Here is a 15,039-nt window from a genome sequence, read left to right on the forward strand (position 1 = left end):
CAAGACAATCTATGGATGCAATGAGAACTTTGATATCTTTCCAAAATTTTGGATCTGGGCGAACAGGGCCATATATATTCAGCAGAACCATCGTCTTATTTTGTATAACAACCTTAGCCATTACCCAACGTCCTTCATCATCATGTTGAGAGGAAATAAGCTGAACATTCAAAGCTTTGTGAAACAATATAGCAACCCCTCCCTTTTTGTGAACAGCAGGAGAAAAAGCAACCTGACCCACCCAATGTCTCTTAAGCTTAAGCGATTCAACATCCGAGCAATGTGTTTCTTGAAGAAAAACAACCTGTGAATGAAATTTGGTTAAGGGAGACAATACCTTCTGACGCTTGACAGGATGACCAAGACCTCGTACATTCCAAGAGACAAAATTACACATGTTGGGAGGAGGGGAGGATGGGCGACAATGGAAGCGACACATGGTAAGGAGATCACTACAAAAGGGAAGACAAAAAATACCAGTTAGACAGTGGATTCTGAAGACGCTCACAATAATAGAGCCAGCAAGAGTAAAAAAACAAGGAAACAGTAATTGGAAGAAGAGAAATGAAAGCAGAGACCATTTAGGAGAAAGATAGCAAAGAGAGAGAAAGAAGAGAGAAAAAGAAGAAAGATAGGTAAGGAGAAAAGCCAGATCAAGGCAGAAAGGCCTGATCAGAGAAGGAGAGAGTAACCAAGACATCTGAGGCGAAGATGCGCCAGAGAAAGCACTCAGCCCATGAGCAACCAAGAAACAGGACGTACACAAAAAGGAAACACACAAGGATGTGAGGACAAAACCTCAAGGAGTAGATCTAGAATAAAGGGGAAAAAGCAAAAGAGGCTAGAAAGAATCGAATAACAGCAGTTAGCAAAGGAAAGAAAAGAAAAACACTAATGAGCAGTGTCCATATTTGACGGAGAGACACTCAGAAGATATTCATGAAGTTTTTGCGGATCATCATAGGATCTGGTGCGGCCATTATGCGTGATCTTGCAGAAACAGGGATGCAGTATTCCATATTGAATGTTCAGTTGACGCATTAAAGGTCGAAGATTCAAGAACTCTTTTCGTCGTGCATTCGTGGCCGAGGAAAGGTCCTGCGAGATAAAAATGTTATGACCAGACCACTGGAGACGTCGTTTGACCCTGGCAGCTTTCAGGACAGACATTAATTCTGTGAATTCGAGGAACAGCAGAATGATGCCATGTGGTTTGGAGGAGTTGGAATTAATGCGACCAAGCCGATGAGCCCTCTGGATATTAAGGGGGTGGGAAGCTGGTTGAAGATCCAAAAGTTCCTGAAGAAATTTACAAATAAAGGAGACCATATCAGGGCCCTCCAAATTTTCCGGAACACCATAAACGCGTAGGTTATTCCTACGATTACGATTTTCCAAATCCTCAGTGTGCAGTTTGAGTTTGAGGATCTCCTGTTCCAACAATGGAATTTTAGTTGAGACATCATGAATATCGCTCACACGCTGTTCCAGACTCAAAACTTTGCCCTCCATAACAACCCAGCGCTCTTCAATTTGTTGAAGTTTTGCATTAGTAGCGGACATAAAAGGTTGTAAACCACGGACCTCTTCAAGAATGGAGTCCAGAACAGGATTAGACGAAGATGCAATAGGAGAAGGCGGGTCATTCTTAGGCCTCTCAGGTTTGGTTCCAGTTTGTGACACTTTAGGAGATGTGGAGTTATTAGCCATGATGACGGACGCCTGACAAATTGCCGTAGTCAGGTAGGTACCAACAGAGATCAGCAGGGTCCAAAGAACTGGCTCAGAGATGCTTAGGCAGTAAGAGGGACATACAGAGCATGGCTCAAAATGAAGCAACCTGAAAGAGGAGCCAAAAAAAAAAAAACGCACTACTCTTAAGTGCTGATACCCTCACTGGACGAAAGGCAAGATAAAACCAGTAAGACTGTGTGATAAGAACCATAGCATAAATAGAGAGCATCAATGAAAGCCAGCACAAGTATAAAACAGTATTTCATAAAGGCAAAGTCACTTCGAAGATGTTGTTACCAAATGAAGAAAGTAGATGCACACTGGAGAGTAAGAAATGGCAGCCGTGGTTTCTCCACACAAGAAGGAAAACATATGTCCAATATAAAAAAAAAACAACAAAAAAAAACAGAGCGCTAGGAAGACACAGGAGGCAAAGGACGTGAGCTCAATCAAAAAGAAAAAGAGCCAAGAAAGTCAGAAATAAGGTCTCAAAAGCAGGCACAGGAGAGACCTTCAAAAAGACATGCAGCAGTGCATATGTAGTAGACTCAAAATGGCGGCCATATCACGTCAGAGAAAATGTAAGAACAGCAAAAATCAGAGGCAAAATGCATTTGGCATCTAGCAAGGAGTAAAACGCTGATAAAATGATGAGGCCACGTTGAAATAAGCATTCAGAATCATCAGCATTAATGTAGGAAGAAGCGCAGCATGAAAAGCCGGTGCTGGGAGGCATTCGCGGTAAACATGAAACAAAATGGCGGCCACCCGATTTGAAGAGAGAATTCAGATTACCGGAGCAAATATCTGCCGTTCCGCTGCTGGGAGACACTGCAAAGTTGCATCTCCATAATCTGCATGCCTTCCGACGCCACTGCCGATGAGAAAAGCCGTTCGAGAAACGGCTGGGAAGGACCTCACGGCATCCGCGTTGTCGTCCGAAGCGGAGCTCACGGGAAGTCCGTCCTCAACAGCCGGCGCGCAAGCCACGCCCCCATAGCCATACACTGTTAACAGCTAAAAATGACTGACAGATACTCCTACAGGAAGGCAGGATACACTCCTCTTATTTGAGCGTGCAAGGGTATGCATATACCACCAAGCAGAACTATGAAACAGCACATTGAAGTAGATTCATCATTTACTGATGGATTTCCCCTCAGTCTTCTGAAATATCACATGGTGATGGCTGCAGTGCCTTCTGTAAGGAGAATTACGATGTAGATGCCTCATTGTCCCAGGCCTGCTGTCTACTCATGTTTTGATATATGCCTCTACCTATGTATATATATGTGAATAAGGCACTTGGTCGAATGTTCATTGTACTGTTTCAATAAAAACAATGAAAAGAAAATGGATGTTAATCACTTAGTCGCTATAAATCAAATTAATGTTATGAAGTATCTATGCAATTACCATAATGGTCCATTGACAAAATTAAATGGCTTAATCAAATAAGTCTTAAACATCCACTCAAGTGATAGATGTTTGGTTACAGACACCAAGTCTAACATATTACTACAAAACTGTAAAAAGCCTTCCGTATCAGTTTTAGGGGCACTTTCACAGCCGACAGGGAAGCTTATAATTAAAGGGAATACGAAATCTGTATTTTATGATATTCATAGAAAATGTGCATCTATATAAACGTACTCAAATGATATGACTAACACATATACAAATAGAAAACAATCCTATTGACACTCAAATGTAGATCCCTGTACAAAAAAAGTAATTTTTAAGATTTAGGCTGCTATACCTTCCTCTTTATCAGTTTGAAAGGACTTGGTTCAACCCTATAGATAAATATAAGAAGTGTTTCTAAAGTGATATATACTCGGAAGCAATAGAACACATTTTATATTTGTGCCCATTATTACAGGATCTGTGGCATAGGTATATAAACACTTTTTCGGGCAACCAGTGTGAGAACAATCAAAGGCACTAAGGGCCTCATTTATGCCATTTGGTGTAGGGCAGCACAGCAAGCACCCTTGCTGCACTGCCCGATGCCAAAGTGAAAGGGCAGGATGCACCATATTTAAGCAATACAGTGCATTCCTGTCCTTTCTGCCAGCGCTGGTGCCGTTTTGGCAGCCTAGCACCAATGTAGGCACCCTTGCACAATGGTGCCTTCGTTGCAGGAAGGTTTGTTTTTGTGAAAGAAGGGGCACCTTCCTGCACAAAAAAGAATCCTACGAGGGGTTTTCCTCTTTCCAGGTGTGCTGCAGAATGCAGCACACATGGAAGGATGAAAAAACGCTCCTCCTTAAGCCTCACCTCGGGATGCTTGCGGATTTGACAGTTCCCAGGGTTTACATCACTTTGTAACTCTGCGGCCGCATCAAATTCCATGGGTGCTGCATGGAAAAGCCCCACTGCAACGCCAGTGGAACACCTCCTGGGCACAGAGTAAGGCGGTGCAGTGATTTGCGCTGCGTCGCCTTACTCATGATTTATGAGACCACTCAAAGTCGCACAGGATGTCTTTGCATGGCTTCATAAATCTTTATGAGAGCCCTGCGTCACGCATGTACCACTTTACTTGGTGCAAAAGTGATGCTGTGCTCTCATAAATAGCCCCTACATTGCTAGTCTTTTCTGGGGTAACAAACAAGATCATCAGCAGCACAAGTACATTTCTTTAATTCACAGCCACTTGCATAAAGTCCTACTTTGACGGAATTGGTCGAATTATTATAATTTGCCATGGTTATCAAATAATCGCCAAATATATTCACTTAATGAATTGACACTAGTGGAAATAATGTTTAGCAGTAATACTTTTCCTTTAAATGTTTTTATAACTGATTTTATTTTATTTCGTTTTAATTTAACTTAAACAATAAAATTATTATTACTACTACATCTGCGCACCCTAAACCTGCTGTTGTATAGGTCAGCACAAAAACAAACCAACAGCTAATGGTATACCAACTGGAGGGGACTTTGAGTGATTATGTAGGGAACCAGCTCCAGACAGAAAACCTTTTGCAGTCTGCGAGTTACAGCACCTGTAAAAATAAACCAATAAATAAAGTAACTTAGCTAGAGAAGTTCCACTATAAAAAATACAGAAAAATCAAAGGAGGAGACGACTTTTAATCATTATTTCTGACATCATGAGCACTTTGGTGTAAGTATATTTCAAGATAAGGATACATGCATACCAAAAATATAAAGAGCCTTTGGAGGTGATGGGCAAAATATTTCTGTAGAGGGCTCATGAAGCGAAGAATGAGACTTCAAGAGGGGAGGTCTCTAGAGGACAAAAAACAACAGTTGAAGCATGCTTAGAAGAAAAAATGCATCTGAAGTGCTACAAGTTACAGGAAGTTCAGTTACCTACTGCTGAACTATCATACATCTAGTAAAGGAAATTAAACAGGCAAAATGACACATCCAGATGCCTGCAATAATGGAATACATGAGCCAGGCAGAGCACCTATGGACGATCTTTGACGATTTGAATCGAACACCGAGAGCTATGAAATCAAATATAGACTCCTATGCCATGTGAAGCTCAAAGGACTCTTCAGTGACAAAGCACACACATTCGACATTCCAGAGGTAGCTGTGGCTGGCGAGCTGAGCAAAGATTCAGGAAAGGACACCTCCACCTAAATCAGAACCAACCCACAGGACTACCGGTGCCAGACACAGAGGCGGCGTGAGCCGGATGGTTGGCAAGGAAGCAGCTAACAAAGGCGGACAACGCATGGTAGAAACTGAACAGATGACACTCAAAATAAATCAGACTCGCCCATGGAGAGCTCCGACCAGGAGTAAATCCTCAACCCAACCAAAGTGGAGCACGCCCTGATTCAGAATAAACACAAAGTTAGGATTTTAGCTAAAGCCCTTGCATATCACCCACTCTGAACAGAGCAACTACATACCAAGGCCACAATGTCTTCATAATGGTCTGGTGGGTCACTCGGAGAGCTCCATCGCTCTACTCCTGGGCGATTTTTAAAAAGCATTTAACTCCGTCATGTGGAGATACATGTGTGCTATGCCTGAGGAAACTATTATTGGCCACAAATGAATCCAATCTTTGCATCTCCTCTATGAATATTTAGTATTAAATCTGTTTTATTAGCTGTTTCAGGAACAAACATCGTAGACAAAAATCGCCTACAACCCAATGGGCTGGCTTGGAAACGTGCTATTGTGCAGCCGATTCAGTGAGAACAGTAATACATCAGGGGCCTTATTTACAAAGGCCTTGCGCCACCGGTGCGTCACTTTTAAAATGGGAAAAAGTCACGCACCCGTGGCGCAAGGCCTTCATAAATAAGGCCCGAGGTGTTTAACACAGCAGGCCGCCTGCAACCCAAAAGGGCCGGCCGCGTCTTAAATCGAAAGGAAGGGGGAGAGGGATAAAAATATTGTGTTTTGCATCATCAGGAAACACCCGACTAACGAGCCCCACCGAAAGTTCTCAAGCCAGGCCCCCAAAATGGGTGATGCCATTATATAGGCCACATTGTCAAACAGCTGGAAAACAAGAGACTAGAAATAAAAAAAAACCCGACCCCAACCCTCCCCCCAACCCAACAACCCTACCACCCCACCCTCCCCCCCCAGGTCCAGGTCCAGCTTTCTCTGCAAACAAGGATGAGGTCCGACAGATCTCCTCAGCTTTCGGTCTGGGATAGACGCAGCAGGCGCAGGTACTTGGGGCATGTTACTTCTCTAAATTCCGTGGCTAGCAGAGAGAGGAATGGTTGCCACAATTCTGCATATCTCACCCCCTACCCCGCCCTGATCAGAGACAGCTTTTCCATGCCCAGAACCGCCCACAGACGATAAAGCCACCCCTGAAAAGTGGGAATGTGTGTGGTGCGCCAGTGAGACACAATGTTCTGCAATGCCGACCCAATAGCGATGGCGATCAGTCTGCCCCTACGGGACCGCAATGGGTACATGATGGGATTGGGCAAACCCAATAGTACATAGGAGGGGAAGCGGGGGATTTTGGTATCAAAATGGGTGTCTACCTCATCTAACACTGATTTCCAATACTCCCGGAGATGGACACAGTCCCAAAGAAGATGGACCAGGGACCCCCTATCCCCACAACCTCGCCAGAATGTCGCCTCCCTTTCATGGTTCATTTCATGCAGCCTCTCAGGGGTGTAGTACCAGTATGTTACTATTTTAGTGAGCGTGTCAGGTAGCCCCATATGATATGCAGAGTGTCGCGCGTGGTAATAAATACTGTCCCATTCTTTGGTGCTGAGGGTGTGCCCTAATTCCCTCTCCCAACGAGCCCCACCTGCATTGTACACCCGAGAGTACCGGTCTAGAAGCGTGCGATATAGGTCAGAAATGAGGTGCTTATCCGCGGTTCTCGTGATCAGCCAATACTCGTATGGCCGCAGCTGTCGGTCAGCCCCCTTCTCGCACCTGACCATGAAGCGCCCAGTGCCGAGCTTGTAAGTACCGAAGTCGTTCCGTTTCGGGTAGGCCGTACTCTTGTTTGAAAGTCTCGAATGGAATGACCCCTTCCCTGGTATACAAATGGTACAGGGATCTGCAGCCCGCCGGGCGCCACCTCGCATACGCCACCACATCCAGCCCAGGAGTAAAGTCTGGGTTCTCGAGTAGGGGGGTGAGCGGAGACGGAAAGGGGGTGAGCTCATACTTAAGATTGGTGTTATCCCACACCTCTAGTGGCACCCTCGTGATGTAGGAAGCGTAGAGATTGGGGGGTCGGTGTTGCCGGCGAAGAAAGGGCACTTCCTGGAGCGGACGACCCGCGACCGCCTGATCCTGAAAGAGCCAGTGTTTATCCGATTCCCACCTGCTCCATTCCACCAGAGTTCGCAACTGTACTGCCTGATAATAAAGCAGGAGATCCGGAAGTCCCAAACCCCGCTTCTCAGGAGGCAACGTCGCAAGTCTTAGTTTCAATCGGGGTTTCCTGCCATTCCAGATAAATTGTTCCAGCTCTGATTGCTCTATGAATATTTAAAGGCCATTGCCTATGTGACTGCAACATTGCTGGATCTCTTCACTAGCCAGACAAGGTTGCCTTTAATACCCCATCCATTTTCCTTTGGCTATTGAGGCTCTAGGGTTTGAATGGTAGCCGAGAGTGGAGGAGTCGGTCTCTCTTCATACAGATGACCCAGAGCTGTCCATCCAATACCCCAGAGGATGAAGCCCCTGACTCTGGATGTATTTTGTGAATTTTCTGCCGTGGGTCCCAGTTAGTGCAGGAATATCAGACTCTGAGTGGTCCTCTGGGCTAGCCTCAAAATATTCTTCGAAGACTTTACATATCTGGGGCCTTACTGTTTGCATCAAAAATGCTCTGCTATGAGACACATTTATGTAATGATTTGACATGTTGGTCTCCCATGTCACTGATGTGTCTGAATACCTTAATTAAATAATCCGCCCTCCAGAAATGCCTACTCCTGCTCTAAAACAACCCTTACAAGATCCCTTGTGGGTTCTTCATCCAACTCATTCCTCTACTACGAGCTTCCATTTTGAATGGTGGTTCTCCTGGTTAAGACAACATTTTTCAAATCCTCAGCTAGAAATCGAGCAGGGACAGTTATACAGACTGCAGGGCTTGGGAGGTTGGGGTAAAATTAGTATATCTAAATTAGCAAATATGGATCCTTCCTAAAATACCCTTCTTGCCACAATCCGAGATGATAGACACCGAGGGTCAGTACAGAATAGTGGGGGGCAAGCTAGAGGGGAAAGATGTGGCGTTAAGCTCTCAACACTGATCAAGCAGTTCCCTAAAATTGCAAGCCCCTCACCTCCAAGTGCTCCTGCATTACCCATTGATAGTTGGTGGTGACTTCAATTGCATAGCTGATACAGACCTAGACAGGTCCCACCCTCCGCTGCTATCTTCACTGATACACACAGCATCCATGGTCTTCCAGACATGGCAGTGGGGTCACATAGACATGTGGAGAGCGCACCACTTCCATCGTAGGGAATACTCATAATATTCAGGCATGTACAATCTTCATGCGTCTGAATACACTACCCTGCTGCGACCCGCTTAGTAACAGAATGATTGGCACAGAGTACCTGTATACAACATACTCAGACCACAATCCATTCCTACTGACACTTAGCTGGGAAGCAACCAACTCCTCTATTCCATCCTGGAAATTAAAGACGGCCAATATGGAAGAAACAGTATTCGGGGACTTCCAGTCAACACCAATATGGGATTATTCCTCAGAAAATTAGGGAGCTACAGCTTCCGAACTGAATGGGAGGCATTTAAGGTGGTCATGAGGGGCCATTGCATTGCGACAGGGATCTGCATACATTTTCTCCGAAGAGGTCTCCCAGCAGGAGCGTTTCCTTGTCACATTCAACAAAGACAGACCTTGCGACCCTGCTCGAAGACAACTGCTGGAGGCAAAGGAGACGTTATTGGATATTTTAGATAGACTGAGAGTCCATGACTACTGCCAATTCCTTAACAAAACACATAACAAGTGTGACAAAACCGGGCGCTTACGTGCTTGCCTTGTCAATCCCTCCTGAGACCGAAAGCAAAGGCTATTCATCAGTATGGCAACTGGTGAGGGGGCGTACGCTCAAGCTGATATTCAGTTGGAATTTCAAGACTACTATGCCTGGCTCTACGAAGCCTCTCTAGAGCCTGGTCCCCATGTGCACATATGTTTTGAATGCCTGGACCCCTAGGGTGGGACAAGAGGTGGCATCAATGCTGGGAGGGGATTTCCAGATGCAGTAAGTGCAAGAGCCATTCTATCCCTAGCACGGGCAACATCCCAGGAACTGGTGGATTTCCATCAAGTTGTACTTGATCTTTAGCAACACCTTGGGCCCTCAGCTGACTAAACTATAAAACGCCGCAAGGGACTAGAGTACACTACCCTCTACTATGCTGGTGGCTCTATTGGTGCCTCTTCTGAAACCAGCAAAGGAGGAAGACCACATCTTGTTTTATAAACCCCTTTCAATCGTGCACCCGACTAATCCGGATTTATCCTGACCTTAAGCATGACCCTGAATATCAGATAACTGATCGATATCTTACACTCAACTCCAACGACTTACCTTGAAGTGATGGTAATGGCTGTGGACTTGGAGAAAGCTTTTGACCTTCTCAGATGGGACTATTTGTACACTGTCATGACTGCCATGGCACTGGGCAGGGGATGCCTCACATGGACCACATTTCTCCACAGATCCAGTAGCCCGCGTGAAAACTTAGGACTTCCTCTCAGCCCTTTGACGCATTAAAAGGGGCACCAGGCAGGGTTGCCCACTATCTCAAATGTTATTTGCCATTGTGGGTGAACCTATTGCACTCTCGCTTTGGAAGGCCGTGCGTACAAGGGATTACCACTAGATGCTACCACACTTTACATCTCCCTGTATGCAGATGACTTACTGCTCTATCTCTGTGGGGCTAAGCGCATAAACATTATGTTACCTACTGCACAAGCAGCATGTCCAAGATGCAAGGACGTGGGGCACATAGTCTGGGCTTGCCCCACTCTCTTCCAGTTCTGGGAAACGGTTACCAGAGGCATCACAACGGCCACAGATTGACACGTCCTGAAAACGCTTCCTTATTGCCTCCTGGGACTCTTCCCCAGGCCCAGGGTGAGAGCTATCTCATCTCAGTTCATTGACTTAGCACTGGTGTTGACTGGCCCGTCACCAGATAGTGACCACATGGAAAGACCACCGAGGCCCTAATCTCAAGCGCTGGCTCTCCGGCTTACTGAAGTGGGCAGACTGAGAAGAGGCAGCCGCACTGTGAGAAGTGCATTGCGGCTTCCAAGCCGTGGAACATGCACAGGCCTGGTGCACCACACTGCAGGATTGCCGTCTGATAGATGATGTAGGCAGAATTATCTCCCCCATGAGAGTGAGGACTGAGTGAACACCTAACCCCTCTTGTCCTGAGAACACTCAAGGATTCCCAAATACTGAAGCATACAACCATACCAGTGCCCCCATAGCCGTCATTATTAGGATAACATCTACTCATGGTGAGCTCGGCCTGATCCAGTGGGAGGTACCTGGTTCCAGCTTTAATAATGTTTTTCAGCCTGTTGAGATGCGCATTAGTTCTGCTTATGACCGCTCAGGCGGACTGGTGTTGGTTGGCCCCATAGGCTGTGACCATCGCTGCTCTACTTTTGCTGTTCAAACTGAGCTCAATGTGGACAGGGATTTTATACCTTGCCCGGATGTTTGTAATTTCCCTATTTTCTTGCAAGTGTGGTGCATGTGTTACTGCATTGATGATGGGCTTAAATGTACTGTGAATTTGAAAACCAATAAAAATGTGTTTAAAAAAAATCTAATTGAGGCCATATCATATCACATGATGCCTTCCTCTCTTTTACAGATCGTCAATCAGATTTTGATAGGTACAAACAATAATTAAGATATTTACTATTTACTATCCATTTACCTAAAATAATTGATGGGCCAGACTTCCCAGAATTTAATCCGGTAGAAGCCAAACTATTGATGGAGGAATTGGGGCTACATAAAATATTTCTACTATGCCATTTGTTAGTTTTCAGCTTTAAGCTTGCCTTGGAGATAGATTGGTGGGTTGTGGCAGAGTGCACTCATGGGGCTAGATATACATAGACTATTTGTGATTTCCTATTAGCGAATTTTTGCAGTTTGCTATTAGGAAATCACAAACAGCTATCTACAACAGTGTGTTTTACACTGTTTGGGATTCACAATGGGTCGCAAAGGGACCTGCCTCATTAATATTCGTGAGGCAGGTCGCAATTCGCCATCCGTTGGGAATGGCTGGTACTCACAAGGATTGTGGCCTGCTGGGGTCAGTAGACCACCATGACTGTGAATGCTTTTTTTTTTTTTAAAGACCTTTATTGTACATTTCTAAAATCACACAGCTTATGGCCTACAACCACTGGGGCCGGCCGCATTAACTCAAATTTAAATCTATTCAACCGGATCGACACAGCCCATCAGCCGACATCCCTGGGGTTCGGCGGCGTATTGGATTACTGCACGTACTTCACTTGCACTGTCATACCGGATAACTTATAGGTCCGTATTTTCTGTTATGTAAAACTATCTAACTTAAATAAGAAACTAACGAAGTACACATCGTACGGTAGACAACTGGATTAGCACATATCATACTTCTTGACCTACAGGTGACAATCACTACCTTGGGGTTCTTGAAGGCTTTACGCATAGCAGAGGTATTGATCAACACTACAACATGCGGGCGTCCCCAATCAAATGCCGTGGTGGCTCAGGCAGAGAGGCCTCTCACCCCCCCCCCAGCCAAGTCACCTTTCCTTAATGGAGTACCCGGTCCCTATGTCCGCCCTCCCCCTCCCAACCCACCTCACTCCCCCTCCTCCTCCTCGTCCGAGGTCAGCTGTTCATCCTCCTGCAGCGGTACGCAGATCTCCCCTCTGTAAACGTTCCATTGGGACCATATCTTATTCCATTTGCGTGGGCTAGCCCTTGTTCTGTAGACCTCCCTCTCCGTGATCATCACCCTATCCATGTTTGGACACCAATGCGCCAACATGGGGGCCTCTGCCGCACCCCATTTCTGGGCTATATCTCTTTTCGCTATTAGTATGCCTATCGTGGACCACGTTTGGCTGTGTCTAGTGAGGTCGTTTGGCTCCCATATATTTAACAGGCATTTGCTCGGCTCAGGGACCAGTGACAGTCCCCATCACCTGAGACAAGGTGCACATTATTTGTTGCCAATACTCTATTATACGAGGGCATTCCCATATGGTATGTAAAAATGTACCCTCCTCCCCACACCCGCGTAGGCAGTAGGGATGTTGTGCAAGCAGTATTGTGTGCAACGTCGATCTCGTGTAGTACACCCTGTGCAAGATCTTGAGCTGCACCAAGCGGAGCCTAGCCGATATGCCCACCTCCTTCGGTGAGGCCAATGCCTCGTTCCATTCCGAATCATCTATGTCGCCCACTTCTGCTACCCATTTGTCTCTAAGTTTCAGTGTAGTGTCCGGCATGTTGTTGAGCAACTTACGATGTGTGAGTGATGTAGCTCACTGTTGCATGTAGTCCGTGAGAAGGCGGTCCTCAAGGGGGGATGCCTCTGGGACCTCCGAGTCAGGCGGTATGGCCGAAAGCAGTGCATGTCTGATCTGTACATATCTATACGATTCCGTCTCGCCTAGCTCATACTGTTGGCTCAGCTGAGTGAAGGATATCACTGTCCCTTTGTCCCACAAGTCCCCCACCGTTGATATTCCAATGTTGTCCCATTGGGTGAAGCCCTTACGTGTCTAAGGTTCCCCAAGGCTCTAGCATCCCAAAGTGGGGTGAGTTTGGTAATGCGACCTTTCCACCATAGTTTAGCATGCGCTGTGTGCCATATTACGGTCGTAAGACTTGTGGGTCCCACCATCTTATTTACGAGGCGTTTATCGTACAGGGCCGCTAACATACCGTTGGTGCCCAGCTGCGCTCTGTCTGCCCTGTAGGCCGGGTCTTCTTGGGGGGCGTGTAACCACTGGTTGATTGGCTTCAATTGGGCCGCCCAATAATATAACAGCAGGTTTGGCAAAGCAATCCCTCCTTCGTACCAACTTCTGTTAATTTTAGCCTATGCTATGTGTGCTGGGCGATTGTTCCACAACAGGTTGGAAACCAGCGCCGATACCCGCCTGAAGTACCCGGGCGGTACCGGATAGGGCGTGTTATCCAGGACATAAAGAAACTTGGGTAACGTCATAATTTTGTAAAGCGCCGCTCTGCCTAGTAACGTCAGTGGTAATGTCGCCCAAAATTTAACGTCGTGTTTCAACCGTTCTAACGGCGGTTTCAGATTCTTGTCAAAAAATTCTGTAGGGTCTCTTGTGACATGTATACCAAGATATTTAAAGGAGGTTCCTGCTAGCCGCAGGGGACAGTCGGCCTCCAAGAAGGGGGGGGGGGGTCCCTACAGCACATAGAGTTCGGATTTCACCCAGTTTATGGTGTATCCCGAGACCTTCCCATGGTCATCACACAGAGCCAGCAGTTCCGGTATACTACGGTCCGGGTCTGTCAGGTAGACGAGCATGTCATCGGCGTAAAGGGAGAGGCGATCCTCCCACCCCTCCGCCCAGGTGATCCCTTTCAGTAGAGGGGTCGAGCGGATCAGTGTCGCCAAGGGCTCCAGTGCTATCGCGAAGAGTAGCGGGGACAGGGGGCATCCCTGCCGGGTGCCTCGCGCCAAAGGGAACGGGGGGGAAATGTGGCCATTTGCCACAACTTGCGCTATGGGATTTGAGTACAGCAATCGAACCCAAGCTATGAATTTATGACCAAACCCCATGGGTGACAGAACCTCGAATAGATATTGCCATTCAACCAAGTCAAAGGCTATCTTAGCATCAAGTGCCAGTATGACTGCTGGGTCGTTATGCGGTAGAGCGCCAGCCAATACCCCATGCACCCGTCTCAGGTTGAGGGCGGTGTTCCTGTGGGGCATAAAGCCTGATTGGTCTGGGTGTATCAGGTGTGGGAGATGGGAGATCAGCCTGGTAGCCAAAAGTTTCGCCAAAATGTTGACTTCTGCGTTAAGCAGGGATATGGGGCGGTAAGATGTACATTCCGCGGGCGGTTTCCCAGGCTTGGGTTAGCCACAATTGTGGCGGTCCGTTGATCCAGTGGGAGTTCAGCCGCATGCAAACTCTCCGTGTACATAGCCAATAATGGCCCACTGAGTTGATCGGACATAGATTGATACCATTCTATTGGGATGCCGTTAGGTCCTGGTGCTTTCCCTGCCCTCACCTCATGGATGGCCTGTCGTATTTCCTCTGTCGTAATGTCTACCTCTAGCTCCATGGCAGCCTCGGACGGTAGTGTTTGTATTACAATGTGGCTAAGTGATGCTCGCGCCATGTCCGCCGTCACAACCCTATCAGGGGTGAACACAGCCTCTAAATGGTCTGCAAGGGCCCCCACCACCTCTTCCGGGCTCGTGCGTACAACTCCCTCCTTATCGTCCACTTGTATCCCCCTCATGCTTCCCCCTCTCTTGTCCAACCAGGCCAACATTTTCCCAGCCTTGTCTCCAATGTCATAGATTCTATGTGTTGTTGCAGTAATCCGCTCAGCCGTCTGATGTTGTACATGTTCCCTATGCTGCTGTTGTCGCAGGAGCAAAGTGCGATGCGTAGCCGGCATCGGGTCTGCCGTATGGGCGACGTCTGCTCCGTGTAGCGCCAGTTCTAACTTGGTTAAATCTAGAGTCCTCTCACGCTTATAGCCTGTAATGGACACTATCGCCTGCCCCCTTAG

The 15,039-nt window shown here is 46.8% G+C and overlaps 1 long non-coding RNA gene across 1 annotated transcript in view; it reads right to left on the minus strand.

Moving 5' to 3' along the window:
- Positions 1–357: 357 nt before the first annotated feature.
- The window catches only part of LOC144826259 (uncharacterized), a 57,934-nt gene continuing 43,252 nt past the window's right edge, over positions 358–15,039 (minus strand). Inside the window, exons 2-4 of the long non-coding RNA XR_013609738.1 lie at positions 4,905–4,995; positions 4,673–4,748; positions 358–452 (exon numbers count right to left, since the gene is read on the minus strand). This is a non-coding gene — a long non-coding RNA (uncharacterized LOC144826259). The remainder of the gene's footprint in view (positions 453–4,672; positions 4,749–4,904; positions 4,996–15,039) is intronic.

The sequence above is a fragment of the Lissotriton helveticus genome, chromosome 3_2 (assembly GCF_964261635.1).
Source record: "Lissotriton helveticus chromosome 3_2, aLisHel1.1, whole genome shotgun sequence".
NCBI lineage: Eukaryota > Metazoa > Chordata > Amphibia > Caudata > Salamandridae > Lissotriton > Lissotriton helveticus.